At 45.9% G+C, this 22,528-nt stretch overlaps 1 protein-coding gene across 7 annotated transcripts in view; it reads left to right on the forward strand.

Moving 5' to 3' along the window:
- The window catches only part of dlgap4a (discs, large (Drosophila) homolog-associated protein 4a), a 58,736-nt gene that overhangs the window by 16,381 nt on the left and 19,827 nt on the right, over positions 1-22,528 (forward strand). The window contains exon 1 of one of the 7 annotated variants that reach the window (XM_078087016.1): positions 10,228-10,248. The exons of the other annotated variants lie outside the window; for them this stretch is intronic. The gene's annotated coding sequence lies outside the window, so the exon portion shown is untranslated. Of the gene's footprint in view, positions 1-10,227; positions 10,249-22,528 lie in introns of those variants that run through there. 7 annotated transcript variants of the gene reach the window in all.

The following is a 22,528-nucleotide window of genomic DNA, read 5'->3' on the forward strand; positions in this document are numbered from 1 at the left end:
TCACCTGCACGCGACACAACGTGACACACCAATCTGTTTTCATCGTGCAAAGGGGGATGGCTTGCATGTGAGGCGCTGCAGCCCCCCGGGGGGCTCATGTGCCTCTTTGTCGTGAGGCAGAAAGCACCCGGATACGACAACAACTTACACAACCGGCTCAAAGGTTTAAGACACTGCCCGGTTAGAGTCAGATGTTTCGTTGCTACAACGCTGTCAGCTGACCGCCTCCTTTGCTCCAGGGCGGCGTCGATTGAACCTAACCACTCTCATGAAGGGAGACGAAAAATTAAAAATGAAAAGTGTGTTTTAACTCTTTGTGGCGCACAGAAGTTTCTCACTCTTCTTGTCTCTGTCAAGAAGTGACAAACGTGCACACCACGTCTGAGCGCCTTTGGAGAGCTGCCGCCGGTTTCCCTGACAACATTACAGGCAAGATCGATTGTGCTCAGCTCTTCCGAGTGTGGAGATCGCACTCGGTTCATTCGCCGGGGCCCCTGCCGACAGTATTTATTAGCGATTCCACGGCATGCAGACGTTTTTGTTTCTTATTCCCAACCCAAGTGCAACCGGCACGCCTGCGGAAATATGTACAGGCGCTGAAACTTGTTTCGTTAAAAGAATTCCAAATGCTTTTTTTCCACTCCTGCTCATTACCGCCCGCGGCGCCGGGCTCGTCGGCCTGTGTTGCCGCTTCCTGTTCCTCGTTGTCCTCAGAAGTTGGTGCCACATATTTGTGTTCATGATGTAACTGATCAGCAGGATGCCTGAGCAGCGCCTTGATTTCACTAAGCGGTTTGCTGTTTGCAGACTGCTGTCATGTCCTCCGGTGTCATGTGCTTTGTCATGGCGCCCTCTCTCTCTCTCTCTCTCTCTCTCTCTCTCTCTCTCTCTCAGATGCTGGCTCATTGCGTCTGCTACTTATAGATGGCTGAGATATTTAAGAAAATGATCCCGGTATTATTTTCATCACTTAGCTCAGGGTTTAAGTCTGTTTAAAGAATCTCTCGCACGGAGGAGATAAACGGACTCCACTGTACTTACAGGGTTAACATTTATAAATGATAACGAAGAGACTCTAAATGCATTGCTGCACACACATGCGTGCTCGCATCTGCCAAACAAATTCCGCTCTACACCCTGTACCTATTTCACGGAGAGAAAGTCTCTGGAGGACGCTGCCCATTAGTGCATGATTGACATCAGTGGAATTTCTTACGTAACCCGTGGAGGGACAAGGACATTGTTATCGCTGGCTTGTCCTGTCATTTGAGTTTAGCAGAGTTTTTCCCCCCTTTTGGTTCTGCTCCCGGGGGCCAAATGATTCAGAGAGGCTGTCACGTGGCACAAGATAATGAGTAGGCCGCGCTACCGCGGCACGACAGCACGGGGGTCTGCTCACATACATTGCAGCAAGGCGAGCGTGAGCGTCCAAGGACAACACTTGGTGACTTAAATCGGCTGTATGTACGTGTCGCATCATTTATCAAGTGCAATTCTACTGGGGGCCAAAAGAACAAGATGGCGACGGAAAAAATGTTGGGGGTTCAAAGCCGTCACGATGACAGTGTGTGCGATCCGCTGTAGACATTGTTTTTGGGGGTCGGGGGGGTTGAAGAAAGAACAGGTCAGAGGAAGGCTTTCATTGGAGGAGGGGTTGTTTGATGGACGGCTGATCCTTAAAGGAGTAAACCAACAATGTACCACCCAGGGAACAAGGAGCAAATGGGATGACCCAGACCTCGATGTATTGTCACCTGTAGACGTGAATATGGATCAAGCTCCAAACACTCTGGTCTCCCATAATGCAACTAAAAAGCCCAGGAGTGACATAAAACTCATATAATCACTCACATAAAAAGTGTTTGAGCTTGGTACTGTTATTACCCCGATGACATCACTATGACATCATCAGGTTAGGTGGTCCTTCTTTCAAGAATTACACCTTAAATAAAATTGTATTATTTTTATTTAAATAATGTATTATTATTATATGTATTGAGTTATATGAGTATTGAGAACATTTTTTTAATTTTCCAATTATTTTATATATACATATTTTATAATATATATATCTTTAGGATTCTCATTATTATTACTTAGTTATTATTACAGAGCCCTTTTCATTTTGTTCAGTCACCTGGACTCTAAACTTGGACTATAGCGGTAGCCATCTAAGTTCATGATACTCAAGTTATTGTGTATTACGCAACACTCTATTTAATCTTTAAAATGCCTGCCTATTTTTGGCTGATTACTTTAGCGAAATAATAGCCCAAATAGAGCAACAGAAATACTCTGATAAAACGTACATTGAAGTGGGACTAATATCTACAGTAGACTAAAGTGCCGTCTCAGCGGAGGTTATTTCAGTATCTGCTAACGCTCCACTGAACCTTTAGACGGACTGTTGGCCCGTGTTCTCTTAAATGTAATATACATGTCTGTGTTCAGCATCTTAGTCTTTTTTTTCCGCGCAGAAAAGAGCAAGGGAAAGATCAGTCTGGCCGCTCATGTGTATTCAGGCAGAAGGAACAACAGCCGTTGCATTCTGTGGTGACTATAGCGACTTCTACCCCCCCCCCCATTTGGGAAAAAGACCATGCAGAATTAACCTGCCTGCTCCGGAGGCGAACAAATCTTCTGTTCTCTCATTGCCGTGCACCAACGCTCACATATACAAACAGTACACACACACACACACACACACACACACACACGTTTATGGCACATAAATACACACACACTCTGCATAAGCCCCCATCATGAATATAGATGGTAATGAGCTTTTTCCTCTGTAACTGGGTTCATGCTGCCGAGGAGGGATTGTCCCTTACGGCCGCTGTGGCACTGTCACCAAATGAAGATATGCAGTTCATCTAAAATTGAATATCACCCTTGCCGGGATCCATAATTCATCATCTAAGTGAAGACGTGACTCTCGTGAAGTGGATGAGATTTAACGGCTCAGCGCGGGGGGGCAGAGGGGGGGTTTGACAGAACAACGGCCCAGACCAGGTGCCCTCATTCAGAACGGCAGCTGAGATCACTCCCTCTGTCTCTCCCGTCTCCCTTTTGAGAGGTAAAGTTCAAGGCTTGTCATTCCAGGAGGTTATCTCTGTCTTCTAAAGAGCTGCCACGGTCCCTGCCATTCAGTGCTTATGCTAATGAGCACGAGGAAGCACTTAAAGGCTTTTAATTTCCGCTGTTTGACACCGTGCCATAGGTGATATGTCTAATATATAAGCGGTGCAGCAGTGAGCCACAGAAACACGCAAGGGGGGGGGGGGGGGGTGTCATAGTTTGCTTTTATTTGCATTTATTACAGCAGTGTATCAAATTAAAGTGACTTCTCGTGTTTTTCATCAGGCCTGTGATGCTAGTGAATACGAGATAAAGTAGACGCGTTCTGCCACATTACGTAACAAGCGAGTACAGCCGTGCTGCAGGCGCTGCTGAGGGACGTTCTGACTGCAGCACACGCTCACAGCAGCAAAGCCAACACGCCGATGATTACTAGGTACAATGTTTATCTGTGTGTGCCAATTAGAGATAAACACAAAGTGCAGCTTGATGGGGATACGGTGTTTCCCTCAGCTTTACAGCTTTTTGGGGGGGGGAGGATGTGGACGGATGGACGCTGTCCTTTTCCAAAGTGCGCTCTCTGTCCGTGAAGACGGTGTCCTCAAACACTCACGTTTGTCCGTAGATCCGTGATCTCTCCTTCTTCTCTCTGTGGGGAATTAATAGTAACTTTATGACTTCTGCCAACGTGAATTCAAAGCTGAAGTCCTCGTGTTGAAGGTTTGATTCCAAGAAGAGAGAGACGAGCTCTGAGGAGACCAGAAGGATATAATCGGAAAGGAAATAGGTACCAAACTGCCAACACAGTCCTGACAGCAACACCATTAAAAATGGCAAACAACTAAATCAATACTTTATTTCATTATTAATTTGTTCATTTTTTTATTTATTCATCCATCCATATATTTTTTTAATTTTATAGTAATTTATTCATACATTAATTAATTAATTAATCTATTTCTCTATTTATTTATTTATTCATTCATTCATGTATTTATTTGTGTGACAGGGACAGTGCACCGGTTAGCTATAATCTCATTTAAATCCACCACTTGGTGGGAAGCAGAGAATAAACATCTCCGCTAAGAACAACAACAAAACAAATTCTCTATCTAATAACAAAACGGAATAAATTGTCCGTGTGCGAAAATCTTACATTTAGTGCCGTTGAAGTATCTAACTCATTTTGGAGTACTGAAGGCTGGAATTAAATCTATGCGTCTGAATCGGACCATAGATCATGAATTCAATTTTTAAGCACTTTCAACGGATCCCCCCCCCCCTCCGACTGTGACTGTAACTCAGAAGTTTTCTTTAGGAGCAGCTGCATCCAGTTCACCCTCATGAATAATTGAAACGATACACAAGGCCGCTTTTAATTTAGATATTCAGAGCAGCTACGTTCACTGCGTCATCCCTTTCACAGTCAGTCAGCACTTTTTTCATCCTGTGTTATGCTCTCGGAGCGGGGAGGGATGAGAGGACGACAATGAGATGAAAGAGGAGGAGAACAGGAGGAGGCATTGACTCTGCAGCGGAGCAGACAGCGGCTGCGCGCACGCTCGCGGCTCTCAGCGTGACCGCGGCGATGCGGCGCGTGAACGCCCCTGTGATGTCACCGCCGCCTAACGAGCAAACGGGGAGGACGTGCGATCCACTGCATCACTGTGGCCTCTTGTCGGCCTTTCACTGCTGGACTCTGTAATTGATAGTCCAGCCTGCAGGGAGTATAATAATTATACCTGGTGTTTTGTTGAACCACCCAGCTCCATGGGGTTAAAGGTGGTGTTTCTTCTGTGCAACTCACCCTTCGAATTACCATAGTAATGGCATTTTATACAATGTACTATTAGACATGCACACATTATTGTCGGTACAACACGAGATATTGACGTGCTGTAGGTTTCAGGGATAACCAATCTGCAATCCGTCGTCCGTTTTGCAGATTTGATGTGACATTAGATCGGAGCTGTCTGGGCGAATGAGGCGGGGTTGGACACAGAAGGACTTGTCCCTTTGTGAGCATTCACCTCTCGCTGCAGGACACGTCAGGCTGCACTCACAGCTTGTTACGTCCCCAGAATTCTGGGTTCGTATAATGATTCCGATTCGGGGATTGCTTGTAGTTGCGTGTGGCTCTTTAAAAAGCCCAGTTTTGGACCAGTTCGCGCTCTCTGCATAGGCTGTGACTTGGTTTTTGGTTTGTACCCCGAATGGGGATATTTGGATTTCGAAAGTTTGTGTTAATGTTGTGTTAAATAACCTAACTTGTGTTCTTTTTGGGAACTTGTAGCAGCAGGAGGGAGAAATCGTTTGTTTGTATCCTTTGACTAATTGTTTGTTTCCTCTTTTGTTCACAGTGGGGAGTAGATTTAGAGCTACCCCGGGGTATACATCACCCGTAGGTTTACTTCTCTGTCTAGAAACACCAGTTTCAACCTGGTCGGACCACCACCTGTACGTTTGGTTAGGGCGCCTTGACCGTGTGCCAGGTAGAGATTGTATTTTCTATTGGGGGTTAGTGCAGGTTAGGGGTGGGGACCTTTTGTTTATTTCTTTGTTTTGGTTCCCCCAGCCCTCCCCTTTTCCCACAAAGTTATTGTTTATTTATGTATATTTATTTTTGTGTTTAGATAAAAGCGTTGTACGGTATTTGGTGTTTGTCCTTTTCTCTCGCCGCGACTCCATATCCCTTTTCCTGGCACCGATGGGCCCGAGCAGTGGGTTGTCATGTTCCCCTCCCTTTTGGGAGCTGGAACGTAACACAGCTTTAATTATCCAGAAATATGACTCTGCTGCCCATCAGGGCCGAGGCAGGAGACAGGTGACGGACGTACAGAGTAGACTCGGGCGATCCGGGAAAACGCGCAACGCCTCCCGATGTGGATCCCGTGTCAAAAGTGATCGGCCGCTGAAGGGTGAGGTAAACACGGCGGCCCTTTTGTATGGCTTTTGTGTCCTCGGTGAACGTTTGTGCATTTAAAAACCATCCAGCAGGCCTAAAGAAAGCCGAGATGACTCATGTGGAGACTGTTTGCACTTAGAGTGAAAACGTAATGGTCTCAGGCGTGCTTCCCCCGTTTCTGAATCAGCCCTTTTATCAGGGAATATTTTGGACTGTCATTATTTTGGGAAACATAAAGAAAAGCCCGTCCTGTGAATAATTGATAACAAGCCAGAGATGGAAACAAGTCTACGGTGTGTTTAAAAGTTCACTTGTTGTCCACGTCATACTTAAGTCAATTTCCTCAACAGAAAAAACAGGTGGCGAGGACAGTTTACGCAGTGGAAAAGACAGAATTATCACCTCCTGTCTGGCAGAGAGCTTGAACGTTTCTAAATAAGCCAAAAAAACAACAAAAAAACCGAAGCAGTGTCCTCCGCCAGAGAGCTCTCATCGTGACAAATAGTCTTGGCAAAGCCCTCGGCCTCACAATTAACACCAGCCCAACGAGGAGCCGTCCCCACCGCCGAGCTGACAGCCCCCGCGTCCACGAGGGCCTCACGCGCAGCAGGGCCGGCGTGTCAGAGCAGATCTCCGTTCACACCCGTCTCCTCTGCCCTTAAAGCTCTCGTCTCTCCTGCCTGCAACAGCCCCACCACCACCACCAACACCACCTCCTCGGGTGTTGCCAGACAAACGGTTTCCACCAAGTTTCATGAAGTGTTAAATCAGCACGGCGAACGTCATTACCTGCACGCCCCATAATGTGTTGAGACTATAACGTATATTTATAGGCTGCATATTCGTTTTGCCAAAGCAGGAAAGAAAAAGGGACGACAGAAACCCACCGCGCTGTTAAATCAGCCGTGTCCTCCGCCAGCGCTCTGCCTCTTGTGACAGAGTGCCTCTTTAGTACGGAGGTGGGAATGGACAAAGGGGACTCGGGAACTGAGGGCTCAGCGAGATTTGTCACATTTTGACACTCGCTTTGCTCCAGTAACCCGTGTCACACTAGGTCAACGTAATCCACCCCGTTTCTGCACACGGAGATTTTCCCGCATCAGATAGAGGCCGGTAGAGGTTGATGTGCAGCTGGTGTCTCAGTGTGTGGACTGGGGCTACGCAGGCAGCTTGTGGACGGGTTTGATTCACCGCATTCGACGCCACGTTCGGAGATAACTCGATCCATCAATGTCGTAAGTGGTCGTTTACTCCATTTCTGACTTTCTGCCCTTCGGCTCGGCTCACACGTCCACACCTGGAACGCAGCGTGCCGGGAGCTGCAAAGCAGGGGGGAGAAAAAGTAACTTTGAGAAGCTGAATCAACGGCAAACTCTTTGGCATTATCACCCCCCCCCCCCCCCCCCCCCGTTCCCCCCTCTCCCCCTGTGATGCTCTGATTAACTATTCCAAACCACAGAGATTTATGGGCTGCTTCTTTTACCTAATTCCTTATCTCCATTGCTGTGAATAATTCATGTGAAGACATTGAGCCAGGGAGGGCTGCGAGACGGTCGAGGACATCTTGCCTGGTCTTTGCTGTGAGTTCGTGACCCGAGGTAAACGGGACACTTTTCAATTGGAAAACAGCAGAAGTCTGGTTCAGTTCTGAAAAATATGGCAATTTCAGAGTGTACGTTGGATATATAAAGTATATATCATTGAGAAGTATTTAAGTTGTACATTGTGTACAGATTACTCTGATTAATTAGTTTGTGTAATCATGCTCAAAATGATGTGAAACCTTCATTTTCTTGTTTTCAGCGCAAAGACAATTTGTCGACACTTTTTCATGTGGTTTTTCTACTCTCCCCCTCAGACTCAGGTCCCGTCTTTAAGGAGTCGGTCGTGGTGCAGTTGGAAGCACTGGAACAAATGAGTAAAACTAGTAAATTGACCTTGATTTAGGAATAAATTCCAGTTAAAGCGCTTATTTGATGTTTTTGTTCTTATTTGATCGAGTTGTTTCATGTTAGAGGTGGTATTGTGTCTCCTCAGCCGATTGTTCAGTCAAATCTGCTTTCTTTGTGTAATGTATTCAAAGCAGTTTTGGGTGAAAGCTTCCTTTTTCTTTGAGATTTCAAACTCTCAGCTGTCAGAGAAATGGCCAAATCATTTTGGGTTGGAGCTAAGCTTTTTACTTTTGTGCCCGTGCATTTTCATTCTCAACTTTCTCTAAATCTGCCACACACACTCTTTTCCTCTCCGTCGGCTCGCCTCGCTCTGCTCTGGCTGCTTCATTTGACTTTTTTACCATTCAGTCTTCTGCCTTGAAAGTCAATGATTCAGCCGTCCGCCACAGAAAATATCTCTGGCTAAACGCCACGAGGGGCTCGTAGAGACCCCGAGGGTCTTTTCATACACACACAATGACAGAAGGTTCGCCGAGGTCTCCCTGGTTCAATGTGTTTGTATTTAATCCCCTCAATTTATGCAGACCGTGAATAGCTTTCAGAGTAAACTGCTTATTGTGCCTGTTCTTTGCTATTTGGTTTTGTGCTATTAAACATGTAAAGTGCTTCCCTTAGTCTCACAGCTTTTTACTCAAGTGGGGAAGGACAGTTAAGAGGGAGGTGTTTGTGGCAGGTTTACCTTTCATAATTTGGAAAGGGATCAACTTGAAAGTCACACACATGTATTTGACGAAGTCACGGATAAACATTTTTATTACGTTGATAGATGTATCCATCTTTTTTCTTTCTTCAAAGCGCATCTTTCAATAACGAGAGAAAAGAGAAAAGAAGCTCTCATTCCGTCCTCGAGATGTAACAGATTCATTTAATATGAACGGGAAGTATTAAAAAATTAAAAAGGAAATAAGTGCATGTTGAGATGTTCATCAGGAGCCAAAGCATTCTTAAGATTATGTAGAATCAGCTGTTCTGTTTTATAAAATCCTGGACGAGTAACATTTATTAAATGTTGAGCTACGACAAAACCAATCCTGCGAGTGGAAATTCAGTTTTTCACAGTAATTCAGTGCTCAGCTTCATCTGTTGTACGTAAATACACTAAATCTACAAATAAGAATCAAAGCTTAGTTGATTTGTTTTTAGTTTTGTCAAACATCTGAAGGTTTTATTTAAGACTGCCCATCTTAACTTAATCAGCTAGCTTTATCTTTTTTCTTGGATGCAGAACAATTTTCTAATGAAACTTTGATGGCATCCGATGAAAGTTTCACATCTTGTGCTGATTTTATATCAAACAGAACAAAAAACTTTTGTCAACAGCTCTGTGTTGTGATTCTTTTCATTTTTTAACAAGATTGTTCTCCACTAGAATAGAATAGACTTTATGCTAAGCTAAGTTAGCACGTTGCTGGCGGTAACATTGACAGTGTTTCTGGAAATAAAACATATGCTTGATGGTTTTTCACTTAAAAAATACATCTTCTGTTTGTTTCTGTATTTAGTTTTACCACTTCACGAATGAATCATTTCCGCCTCCCTGAATACAGATTTGGTAGTAAAATGTGGTTTCGTTGAATGACACAACACACTTTGTGTAGAATAACATATATCACAAGCTGCCATGCCATAAACGTGTGATGAATGAGCTGCTGCACGAGCTCTCCGGATGACACATCTCCGCTGTAGGATGATCCATTATTTGATTAAGCAGATCTATACGGATGTCATTACTTATTGGGGAGTCCATGTGAATGGATAATGCACTGTTAAGTGGGCATACTGTGACGTCAGATAAGATCCAGAATGTATGGAAAGTAACAAAGCTAGGGCAGGCTGTAATTCATCCCCGGATCTCAGTGTCATCCTCAGTGTGATGAAGAGACAAAGCTGCGTGACCTTTGACCCATCAACACAAAGTCACAAATGAGATACAGCTGGAAGAGGATGTGACACATCATGTGGCTACGTATAAGCTGAGGTTTAGGCTTCTCAGAGGGTTAGAGATCGTCACTTATTTAAAACTCCAAATCCCCCCATGTGGTTTTGCCTGAGCCGATTGGTGGAGAGTTCTGGGCCGGACGGAGCTGTCCGAGGTCCTGACCTTTGGTGCTGGTGCGGATTGGAGCATCTCTGAGCTCTCCTCACAGTCTTTACCAGCTGAGAGGCACAGCGCCTACGGCTCTTTGAAGACGGATTCAACGCGCGCGTGGTTGGATTTACTCGTTGTTACCGGTTGCATACGGACCCAGATGCAACACACAAGATTACACGGATCTTTGGCTTTTATCAGAAACTTTCCAGAACAGCAGGGTGAGTTGAATTAGTCTGGATGGGAAGACCGGCGGGTTTATCGGGAGTCAGGCGAGTATAGGGCCAGGCGGGGTCGCTATCAGGGTATCAGAGTGCTGGAGATCTGGCAACGTGTGTCCCGGTTTCTGCTTTTTTTTTTTATACCGTCCTTTGTCATGCTAAATATTGTACTAAAAACCAAATTGTCGTCCTGTGCATGCTAGCATTTTGCTAGCATTTTTCTGGCCAAAGGTTCATTCTGAGAAATCGCCGCCTGGCCGGACGCCGGCACGCTGGCTGTAGAGGTCCGTATTCCATACGTGGTTTATTTGGCGGCTTGAACCGCCGTTTCCCAGACAAACCCCCTCCGGCCAGAGCGACCGCCGCCCTCAGCGACGTGTTGTAATTTGTGGACAGACGACAGAACGAAGAGGCATTCCTGGCTGAGCAGCAGCGCCACAGATCTTGTACGGAGCGGCCACTGTGATGTTGCCTCCTTGGAGCATCGTTCCTATTAATCAGAAAGCCATTTGTGATGCAGCATTAAACCCTCGGATGTCTGAAATGTGACAAATGATGATTACCTGGGGGAAATCGATGATGATCACCACACTATTAATGGTCCCTCCGCAGGAACAGCATCCATCGACGTACTATTCAAGCAAGATTCACCGGCAGAGAAGGAGCTCTAATTTAGAACTGGCATGGTGTCAGGTGATTTAATCACTCTGGTTTGAGAAAGGGACCCTGGTGAAAAACAACAACTTGCAGAAACACTTGCATCTGCTACCTCTGGACATCAAACAGAATGAACACAAATAAAACAAAACCCGCATTGTCTTATCCAGCCAGTGTGAATACAATCGCTCTGTTGTGTGAGAGCAGCCGATGAGTCAGACTGTGGCATTGAAGAGAGAGAGAGAGGGAGGGAGAGAGAGAGAGAGAGAGAGAGGGAGGGAGAGAGAGAGAGAGAGAGATAGAGAGAGAGAGAGGGAGGGAGAGAGAGAGAGAGAGAGAGGGGGAGGGAGGGAGAGGGTTTTTTTTTTCAGGGTCAAAAACACACTCACTGCCCACTTATTGCCCCTGGCCTGTCTCAGGTCGAGGAGGGGCCACAAGCTCCGGGCCACTGACTGCCACGTCTGTGCAGCCATGTGTCACTTCTCTCCAGAGGATAAAATCCATATGTCACTTGCAGTGTATGGTCTACTTCTTGCATGTTCCCACAAATTAATAAGTTATCATAGGAGTGTGACTCGTGCTTTGAGTCGGTTGGATACGGGCATTACACGTTTCTGTGTGTGTGTGTGTGTGTGTGTGTGTGAAAGATCAGGTGTGTACAGCGCAACCGGGGCCAGAGGGCGGCCTTTATTTCTGCATGACACAGCGGTTTTCCAGCTGATCACTGATTTGATTCGTCATGTGAGATTGTCCCCGAGATCGCTGTGACTGCAAAGGTCGTACAGGACTTCAAAAAAAAAGCAAAGGCCCCTTACAGTGAAAACATCTGTCAGAGCTTTTTCTTGTTTGTCAGAATATATTTTTCTTCTTTTTCTTATTTCTTTCAAACATGCATTGTTTACGTTCATGTTTTTGCTCGTTGGCAATTTTCTCCTTTCTCTCCTTTGCTGGTGCAGTGTTGTACTGTATTTCTTGGCATATTTTATAATACATTCATTATAATATGAAACAATTGCATCACCGCTCTATGGAGCGGCCCTACGCACAAATAACATAATGAACATCATGGTGCGTCACCGATTCCAGTCCCAAATAAAACCACAAGTGTGATGGTTAAACATCATTCCAAGTGGCTTACAGTATCTGTGTGTGTGTGTGTGTGTGTGTGTGTGTGTGTGTGTGTGTGTGTGTGTGTGTGTGTGTGTGTGCAGCGTGTGCGTGCGTGTCTGCCGCCATAGAAAACGGACTGTCTGAACACCATGGAGGTGGAGGTGTGAAAGAGGTTAACAGAGAATCTCATTGTCCTTTCACAAAGCAATCACAGGGACGGAGGAAGATCGTGTGTGTGTGTGTGGGGGGGATTTGGGGGAGGGCAGAGAGAGGGGGAGAGTGTGTGTGGATATACAGTACGTTCATGTGTGTGTGACAAAGGAAAAAGAGTGGGAGTAGAGGAGGTAAAGAGAGAAATGGGTATAAGAGAGAAGGAGGAGAGGAAGGGAAGGTGAGAAAGAAAGAAGAAAAGGTGGCAGGCAATAAAGCGGCCCATCAATCCGGTCAGTGAGTGTCCTTCCACCAGAGGGTACTCGGTGGAAATGCAGCCTGCTCGGTGTTCATCAGTCACAGGTTCAGCAACCCGTCCGCTCCGACACTCCCTTATCGAGAAAGAGTAGCACCTGCACAAGTGCTGCGTGTGCGGGTCACTCTGCCAATTAGACCTTTTAAGATGACATAGTGGGAAATTGTCCACGTGCCACCTTGAGGGAAGAGTACAGACATTAGTTGGTGTTGGCTTCAACGATCACCCCATGCAGATTACGCCTTTAGTCAAACATGCCTTTAACGTGATGCGCCACGATGGGCCGGCCTCTCCGTTTATATCTGCATGCATTGGATGATAAAATTAGTGGAGAGAGAATCCAAACAGTAAAGTACAGCTATAAAAACACAAGTTTCCATACGTTAGTTTGATCGCTGAATTAGGTCCAATCGACCCCTTTTTAACATACATGTAGTCAAGTGAGCCATTGTTGATACACCTATATTGATGACTGTGACTTCAAAGAATGAAAAGGTCATGGCAGTAGTACTGGTGAGTGCTGTTTGCTCCCATGGTCTCAGTCAATATCTCCATGTGAGCCGTGCATCGTACCATCCAGAGCATAAACTTACCCGGCAAGACTGAATTGTTTCTGTGTGTCAACATCCATCAGCGGCGGAGGGAACAGAAGGCACACAAATGTGGCCCGCAGATGGACAACTTTCGTGAAAAACCCAAATCTCTCGGGAGCTTTGGATGCACTTTTGCAGAGATTCTATTGTGCGTTGTTTGCTACAGAAAACGTTCTGCATATTGGAAAAAGGAAAAGAAGGCTCTGATGGCGGAACGGCTTGGTGGCGATCGAGCGCTCTGAGCGTAAAGAGAGAGACGGCCGCCTGTCATTGTTGTCTCCAGCATTGTGACGCCACCACAGAATCCCACGGCTGTTAGTGGTGGCGACAATGTGACAATCAGTAATGCTCTTCGGAGAATAAAGGTAAGACTCTATTGTGCGCTCACACAATGACGCGGGCGTCCGATATCGCCGTCAGCGATGGAGAAACAAACCGCACGCGCGTTGGTTTGATGAATGGGGAATGCCGCTGTGCATGTTTTTTGTGTTTTAATACGGGCTTTCTGTAAATATTATACATCTGCTGGAGGTAACTGTTGCGTGGTATTGTTTACTCTGCTCCGTCTCTACAATTGCAAACCACAGGGTTTTCTTTTCTTCTTCTGAATGTCGTTTAGGGACGTCGGCCCATGCAGATGTCTTGGCTTGTTTAAAACCTTTCACCCGTTAGCGGTAGTTGACGGGAGGCTGTGATTGGCCCATAAATGGACCCTTAGCCCACAGCCTCGTGGAGACGGGCCGAGCTCAAAGCTCCGTCCCCAAGTGTTGAAAAGTCCCATGGGGCTGCACTCTCACTTCCCCTCTTGCTTCTTATTTATAAAGCTGTCGGACCATCTGGCTGCAGATGAAGCAGCAGAAACCTGCCCTCGGCTTTCGTCCTTTCGGCTTCTGTTGTATCTCAAAGTGCAAGTAATTAAGTTGAGGTTTTTTTTCCCCTCTGCTACAGATGACGTCCGTGTAAATCATCTTTTCTGTCTTTAGCTCCTTGTATTAATTGTACGTTTAAAAAAAACAAAGCACGTTGGCTCAGTTAATCGGCACCGACGTCTCAACTACTAAAAAGAAGAATTTTACACCCTTGGCCAGTGCCGTTGCCATAGTAACATCCCTATCAAAGTGAAGTGAAATGCTATTATTATTGGGATATTAGCATGTATAAAATATATGTGTAGAGCATAACATAACCTTCTAATGGGTAAAATTCTAATGAGCCATTATCTTTAAAAGTTGAATACACAGTCTTAACAATGGGGAAAAACACTCATGAGTGACTGTGGGAAACTATGGATTTAAGTTGGTCTCTGGAGTGAATATTTAGGCTTCAATTTGATTCTATTCTATCCTGAAGCTTTGATCATAAGAGCCTTTTTTCTTTCACAGTGATACAGCTCTGCCCTTCTCCACCGGGGAAGTAAAATATGCAGATGCCGTACTGTACTATAATCCCAGTGTGTGACACATTCGCTGGCTCCTTCTCCTGCTGTTACCGAGTGCTGCGTCTATCCATGGAAATCTGCCACGCTTCCAGAAACACAACGCGACCTTGGAAACATTTCTGTGGATTTGATAATGAGCGCCGTTCCTTCCACTAGAAAAGAACCAAGTAATGTTAAAAAAAAACGTTCTATTTCCACTTGGCCCGCTTTGTGAGGCCCAGCCGCCCATCTCAGTTGCGAGACGACGCCACAGTCGAGGAACGCCGCCCATCACTCCCGGTCTCAGGTCTGATCCAGGCACCGCTACGCTCCGCGTCCCTTTGGTGTCGAGCGCACGTGCGATCACAGACCAGCTGGAGAGCCAGAGCCAGGTAACCAGATGTTCAGATCTGCACCTCATCACATTGATAAGTTGATCAGTATTTTCCTATTTCTTGCCCCTTATTTCCTTCATCACATGAACAGCACGGACCTCAGAGCGTCCGTCTTCCATTTCCACGCATCGCCGCAGCGTCTTTAAAGATGCAGAAGGCCGGGCGTGTGTCTAACAGGAAAGGCACGTGCTGAGGCCGCCGCGCACGTTGTGTCTCGCTCTCGCCCCCAAAAACTGTCCCCGTCCAGCTGGCAGTGTCGACTTGCCCTGCGGTGACCGCTGCCCCCCCATCCATCTGAAGCCCCATAGACCTCGTGGTCTTCCAGTATCACCAGCCTGCTCTCGCAGCTGCTGAAAAAGAGGCAGAAACAAAAATATGGTTTGAATGCGTATGATGCTTAGGGAACTTTTCTATTATAACAAAGACCCCCCCCCGCTGCTGCAGATGGGAAACTAAAAATATTTGTTTTTCTTCCTAAAAAAAAAGTAAATATTACCTCACTTTACCAATTCAGTTTCTTTGTTGTTTGGCAGCTTCTACAAAGTGACTCTGCACAATTGTATCTGTAATCGTATTTTGTATGGTTTCAGCGGCCTGTGTGTGTGTGTGTGTCTGTGTGCCTGCGTGTGTGGGTGTGTGTGTGTGTGTGCCTGCGTGTGTGTGGGTGTGTGTGTGTCTGTGTGCCTGCGTGTGTGTGTGTGTGTGTGTGTGTCTGTGTGCCTGCGTGTGTGTGTGTGTGTGTCTGCGTGTGTGGGTGTGTGTGTGTGTGTCTGTGTGCCTGCGTGTGTGTGTGTGTGTGTGTCTGCGTGTGTGGGTGTGTGTGTGTGTGTCTGTGTGGGTTGGTGACGAAGTTGCGCTCCCCCCGTAGTTCCCCTGCTCAGTTTGGGAACCACTGATGTAACACGTGAAATGCCACTGAGCATGTGACAGTAATCTGATGCGGACCACAATTGTCGTTCGGAGATGGAAAACTGAAAGGTGAGTTGTGATGAAAATGTAGCTGGGGATCGTTCACGGGTCACATGCATTTACTCGACGCTAAAATGACCCCAGGGGAGATCAGCAGATTTCATCGTTGCAGGAACTTGATGAATAATTGTTGTGCCTCTTTTGTCTCTTTTGGTCAAGGTAAGGGAATGACTAAAAAGCTTAGGAGTTCACCTATTTACTTTTCTCATGTATGTATCATTATAGAAAGCAAGCGTATGATTAAGTTAAGGGCCGAATGAGAGCGCTGCCTTCGGCGTATCACCCTGTGAGGACCTGCTAACCTGCTCCTCTCTACGCTCCACCTGGATGCTCCCATCCCTTCACCAGAGCAAAGCTGCATATTGATTTTTATTTTGTTTTGAGTGCAGGGGCCAGTGTGAGCAGCGAGGTAAAGCTCGCCGTGTGGCTGCCCTGATCTCGTGTCCCATGGGATTTACGGGGGACTGAGAGATAGTCATCTCTCAGAAATCCGTTTAATGTGAGACCCAGAGGCTAGAATATGATGTAGCTGAGGCTGCTGTGGTTCATGGTAATGCAGCAGTATGTCGCTCTTCATGTCCACACAGTGGCTCAATTTCAGGGCACATTTTTGTAGATTGTCGTCCAGATTAGTTATATTAATTGTCAGAAGGAATCCTCTAAGAAAATAATGCCGAACTGAGTGGACAAAAGCGGCAGAGCATTATTGTACTGTGTGTGTCCTCAGTGAGATTAAGATTAAAGCTGCTGTCCTGCTGCATATTGAGTCTCGGGTCAGCATTGACCGGATTAAGTCACGCACAATCAAACGGATATATCTAATCCAGCATGCAAACATTTACCCCCCCAGTGTGAACATGGGTTAGAAAGAGAAGGGCTGATAAACGCCCTGCATGTAACATTTAGTGGCATCTAGTGGTTTGTTGCAGATTGCAACCAACTAACTACTGCTCCACACAGCCACTCACTTTAAATATATCAAAACACAGCAGCAGTTGTGTTTACGCATTTCAGCTACAAAGTCATCCAAAACGAATATCTCTCTGAATAAATGTAAGATGTTTTAATGAAATGACCCCTCCGAGTGGCGTCGATAAAGAATAAAGAACAGTCGGTTTCAGACGTTCCTCCCGTCTTCTGTCCTCCTGGCGGCTTCGTCTCAGCCAGCAGAGAAGCTTCCATCATCTGCGCCTGTGTAAACAAAGCGGCGGTGGACGATCGAAATAGGTTTCATTCTTTCATTCTAGTTTACATTGTTGTCTTTTTACTCACGAATGTTTGATTGCACGTGCAGTAGCAGTTGTAGCTGCCAACAAAAGAACTACAACTGTTATTTTCAGGTGATTATCAACCGATTTAGACACCAGCTCTGCATTTTATATTCCTTTGCTGTCAATTTACCCCCTTACATGTCACACACTCTTCCTTTAAGATGTGATATATCCAAAGCATGTTGCCAGACAGCAGAAAACTCAAACAAAAGGACTGTGCCGCTTCCTCTGGCCCGGCCACATGCAGCCTGCTTTGTTTTTCTCCTGTTTGCAGTGTAGACTGAAGCGTTTCCTCTAAACCCGAGGCCCCCGGGGATTATTAAAGCTTTGACAGTGTTCTGTACGAGCCCTGGTGGAGGATACTAACCGATAGCATGCAATAACTCCCCTGGAGACACTGCACGCGTCGACAGGGCATGACACCACGACACACGGCCGCGGAGGTTTGCGCGTTATAGCAAGCCGCTTATTGGCTGCATGCGTTGTGTCTGGTTTTCGTAGCGTCAAAGTCATTTCATCAGCCAGGGAAGTTCACAGTTCTCATCACCCGGCCTGCAGCTTACGCCGCCGCCGCACTTTTTTACGAAGACTGACTTAAACATCTCTACACTCACGTCACTGCCTGGCTTTGCAAAAAAAACAACGCAAGGATTACGGCCTGCTTTCCTACTCAGCCCATGAACGTTGAGCTGTTACCACGCAGTCAGTCTGGCAGAGTCACTGAAGTGCATCTCTGTGGTCCGGCAGTGCCGGAGTGCCGGCACAAGATGTTACCAGATGCAAACATGCAGAAGGGAACCAGCAGCAGTAGCCCGCAGTAAATGGTCATTTGCCCGAGGGAAATGTGCAAACCTCTCTGTCTAATTACACTTGAGCGCGTGCAGTGGTGGAGGAGGGCGAGCCGTGCGTCGGGATCGCTTTAATGGGCAAAGCGCTGATGAGAATCCTACGAACGCCAAATGCTCCTAGCTCTGAATATTTCAGCAGGCGTCTGAGAGTAACATCCCTCGTGTGCAACTATCTGAAAAGAAAAAGATGCTTTCAGATTTCGTAAGGCCACCGACGAAGTTCCCACAGTTCTCTGGATGAGATCGTCAGTACCTATAATATTGTATTGTGATATATTGATCTATTGTATGTAACACTGGTCGGGGCGTTTTGCAAAATGACAAATTTTACTTTTGCTAATTTAGTTACATTTTGTTGCTGATGCTTCTTTACTTTTACTTGATTTAGAATGCAGGACGTGTATCACACATTATCCGTTAATCTGGTCTTTAGATCAAATCAAATTTAAAATGACTGTCTAATAGTTATATATGCATCGGCCAAAGTTTGTATCTATATCTGTTGATAGCGGATGACATGTATGGAGGCACGGACATCGACAAGTCCTTTTGGGGTTTTTTTTCCGATGAACCGTCCGCTCTGATCTCCACAACGTGATATCTCAGGAACGCCTTCAGCAAATTCCTTTGGCACAAACATCCACTCGACGATGAACTGATTAGATTGTATCACTCTGACCTCACAATACATGTCAATTGGGACGATTTCACAGTAGTGCGATGCCATTTTGGACAAATATTGATATGACAAGTAGACATTTTGAGAAATCGGCTCATTTGTTTTCGGAGATTCAGAAGTGTGTGACAAAAATGAACCTCCGATATGCAACTGCTAGCTTAGCTTAGCACAAATACTCTAAACAGCTAGCATGGTTCTGTCGAAAGGGAGTAACATTATGTGACTGGTCCGAGGCAAAGTATAAGCAACAGATTTTGAACTGGATAAGCGTGATATAACATGTTAGTGAGTTTTAGAGGTGCTGTCATGTGTGTTTTGTTGCCTTTGCACAGAACCAGGTCGGCTGTTTCCAGCCTTTGTGATGAACTAAACTAAGCTAAGTTTTCTTCATGCTTAGATTTTACATTTTTCATTTAGCTGACACTTTAATCCAAAGCAACTTACAGTAAGTGCATTCAACCGAGAGGGTACAGAGCCAGTTATATTTAACAGGCAGATATGAGAGTGGTTGTTCCACTCCAAGGCATAAAAACAGAGACGCGCATTTACCAAAATGCCAAAAAGTGTTGATTGGGCGCAGGTGACGTATACCTCGAGATGCATTATGTGATCCGTCATTAAAAGGCTTCTGGACAATCGGTGGGGGGAGTAAAAAGCTAATTCTAGAAACGGCAATCACAAAATAATAATAACTTTGTATTATTAAGACGTGAATGGAAAAACAACACGTCTTTGAGGTGATCGGCCCGTCTGTCCACAGAAATGAGGCTTGCTTTCCCCGCGCAGCAGAGAACAACACTTGCTGTATCCACAGGAAGCCCTGATGACATAACTTTGTGACTGAAACGTGCTATTTGCAGATTCTCACCAGTTCAGTGGGGATAGCGGATGGCGTTGGCTCATCTACAGCGAAGATGCTGTAAAACCGGACATTTTACTCGTAGTAGCTCGGAGGGAGGAAGATACATTGTCACTGCAACGTTTTATTAGATAAATGTGAAATAAGCCTCCATGTTGTTGGAAGGGATGAAGCGACATCAAAAGCTGCAGGTTCCTGCGGGCCAGCGTTGTAATTGTAGTTGACTTCCGTGTGACGTTTGGCTGGAAAAGAGTCGATGAAATGGAAGCAATGTGAGGGGGAGAAAACAAGGTGATCATTGAAGGAGACTGCAAAAGCCAATACCCGGCAGCTGTATATTCACCATCAGAACAAGGAGCGAGACCCGATCAATACCCCTCTCCTTGCTTCTGCGGCCCTCCCCTCCCCTCTGCTCATCACCCGAGGCGCGAGGGGAGCTGCGCGGCTACAGGAGACATTCATTACGGGCCCGCTCGGCGGCTCGGCGGGCCGGCGACTCTTGGTCGAGCTTGTTTAGCGGGCCTCGTGCAGATCCAACAGGGGCTTCATTTCAGCGACGGACCGCGTGACATCACCTCCCGACGGACCGTTGATGGCGTTTTTTGGGTTGTTTTTTTTGACAAAGCAGCAGAGATTTCCCCGGCCCTGGGAGGATGTTTGTTTCGTCAAAGTACGTTTATGTTCAAAGTTCTCTCCCCATTTGTTAGACTTCAACCCTTCGGGGTCTAAAAATAAGCCTGAAATAGATTCTTCCTCCCTTCGTCTTGACTTAATGAACGTGGTGCTTGAATGGAGACACTGAGAGTGCCGCAGGGACGAAATATGTTTGTAGGCCAAACTTCACAGAATACGCTGTGACAGACAGACATTTTATAGTTATGTTGTTTTTTTTCAGCAATCTTTAGAAATAAAAAGCTCTTTTTTGAATTTCGAAGAGTGAAGGCAATCTGCCAACGTAAAAAGCTTCTGTTATGCTGTGAACAAACTCGCGCGAGTCCGCACGACGAGGCTTTGGGGCCATTTGGTGTGATAAACGTTTTGTGGTCTCATTTAGCGGTTAGCAACCACTTTTTTTCAGACACGTAAAAGACCCGAAATGAACAGCTGGATCATTGACTGACGGGTTTTATATCGCAGAACAAAATGTTGAAATTGCTCATTGTGTGTTGTGGAAATGAATGTTGTCAAGACAATTTCACGGTTGTGGATCACAATGATCTTGAAATTAAATTACTGCGTTTTGGTAATGGATTCATGCTCCTTGGCATGTATTCAATTGACTTCAGCTGTTTTATTTTTCAGCAGAATGTAGCGTTTTCATCCAATAAAATGACAAACGTGTTCATTGTACTGAAAATTGCCCTCTGATAGAAAGAAAGACGGAAAATAATTCCTAGTTTCAAATCCTTGTCCAGAAACAAGCGGCCAGGCTTGTCCATCACGTTCCTATTAGTTGCAGTTGAAAACATCTGTACTGTGACAGCTGAATATTTTGTGCATACCTTGCATACCTTAAAGGAGGCCACGCACCTTGTTCACCCCCATCAGCTTTTTTCTCCTGTCAGAGCAATCTCCAGAAACAACATTACATAACTGCAACATCCTTAGAAAGTCTCAAACAGGATGATTCAAAGCTGCTGTCTTAATAACATCTGGGCTTGGTTGTTGTTCATCTGGATTTGTTTTTTCACGTTTTATTGGAGCCAATTCAAGAGTTCCAGATCTCAGACAGTGCATGTACGCATTATACAGTAAGAGCAAGTACAATAATGTATAGGACTACTCAACTGTAAGACCCCAATATTGATAAAATGTCAATTATTTTTGTGATCTGAATCAAACACTGCATCTTCAATTTAAAATTTTAAAAAGGGGTGTTTTGACAGTATTATTGACAATTGGTAATAGACATTCTCTCTATGTTACAGTTTTTAAAGATGCCGCTCTAATTGTCCGACAGTTTGAGGACAGAGAAACTGAAATGAAAACCAGAAGTCAGAGACACATAAAAAGCATTTTCAAGAATCATGCAACAGCATCTTTTTATACCGAAGGTTTGACCGACTTTGACTACAAAAATAAGTTAAAAATATGCATGTATGTTTCCTGTATGCGTTCTTCAAAGCCACGAGACAACCATCACCAAAACGGCTTCTTTTTACCCCACAGAACGTCTGCTGTACGGCCTCCACCGCTCAGTTTGTGTTGCTGTGTGAGCGGCGTTTTGAGGGGATCATTTGGGCCTTTGATGGGAGGCTACTTGTCACTTCATGAGGTTTTACATCTCAATATGTGGAATCATGTGTGCAAGTAAGAGATGTTCAGTAATGTGCCACATAAACACGCACGGTTGGTTTAAACCTCCCTCTCTGCAGTGTTTGACGCTGATTGCCGTCTTCCGTAGATCACCTTACACCAAAATACACCGAATACACCAAAAACTGCAAGATCCCTTTCCACATCACATAAGCCGCCATCATGGCGCCGCACCTGTGACAGAACCGCACCGACCGCCAACGTCGCTCAGTCTCCCATCGCGGTGTGGCGCGAGGGGTGGTGGGCGGGCTCAGCGCGTTTGTGTGCGTGTGTCAGCGCGTGTAGGTGTGTTGTCAGTTTGTCAGCAGTGGCGCCTACGGGACGCCAACACGTGGGGGCTGCAGGTCGGCCCCCGCTTCCACCCCTCGGCTGGGACGAATTACAGCAGGCTGCGCCGGTGTAGAGAAACGCAGCCGCGGTCCAGGAGCTCTGACTCAGATAAGCGGCTGCTCTCTGTGCGGGAGGTCAGAGAGAGAGAGAGAGAGAGAGAGACACACGTAAAGAAGCAACCCAACGTGTGCAGTTAAAGATTCTGCATAGAGCTCCCGGGCTGGATTTCATGCTCGCTGCGGCAGAGGGCTCTTACCATTGACTGATCAGTGAGTCACTCCACGGTGATACAGACAGCATCTGTTGGAGGGAATTTAATGCAGCATGGATTTCTGCCGTGTGAATGATGACTTTTCACAACCCTGATGTA

This window comes from Gasterosteus aculeatus, chromosome 2 (assembly GCF_964276395.1).
Source record: "Gasterosteus aculeatus chromosome 2, fGasAcu3.hap1.1, whole genome shotgun sequence".
In the NCBI taxonomy this organism is placed as follows: Eukaryota; Metazoa; Chordata; class Actinopteri; order Perciformes; family Gasterosteidae; genus Gasterosteus; species Gasterosteus aculeatus.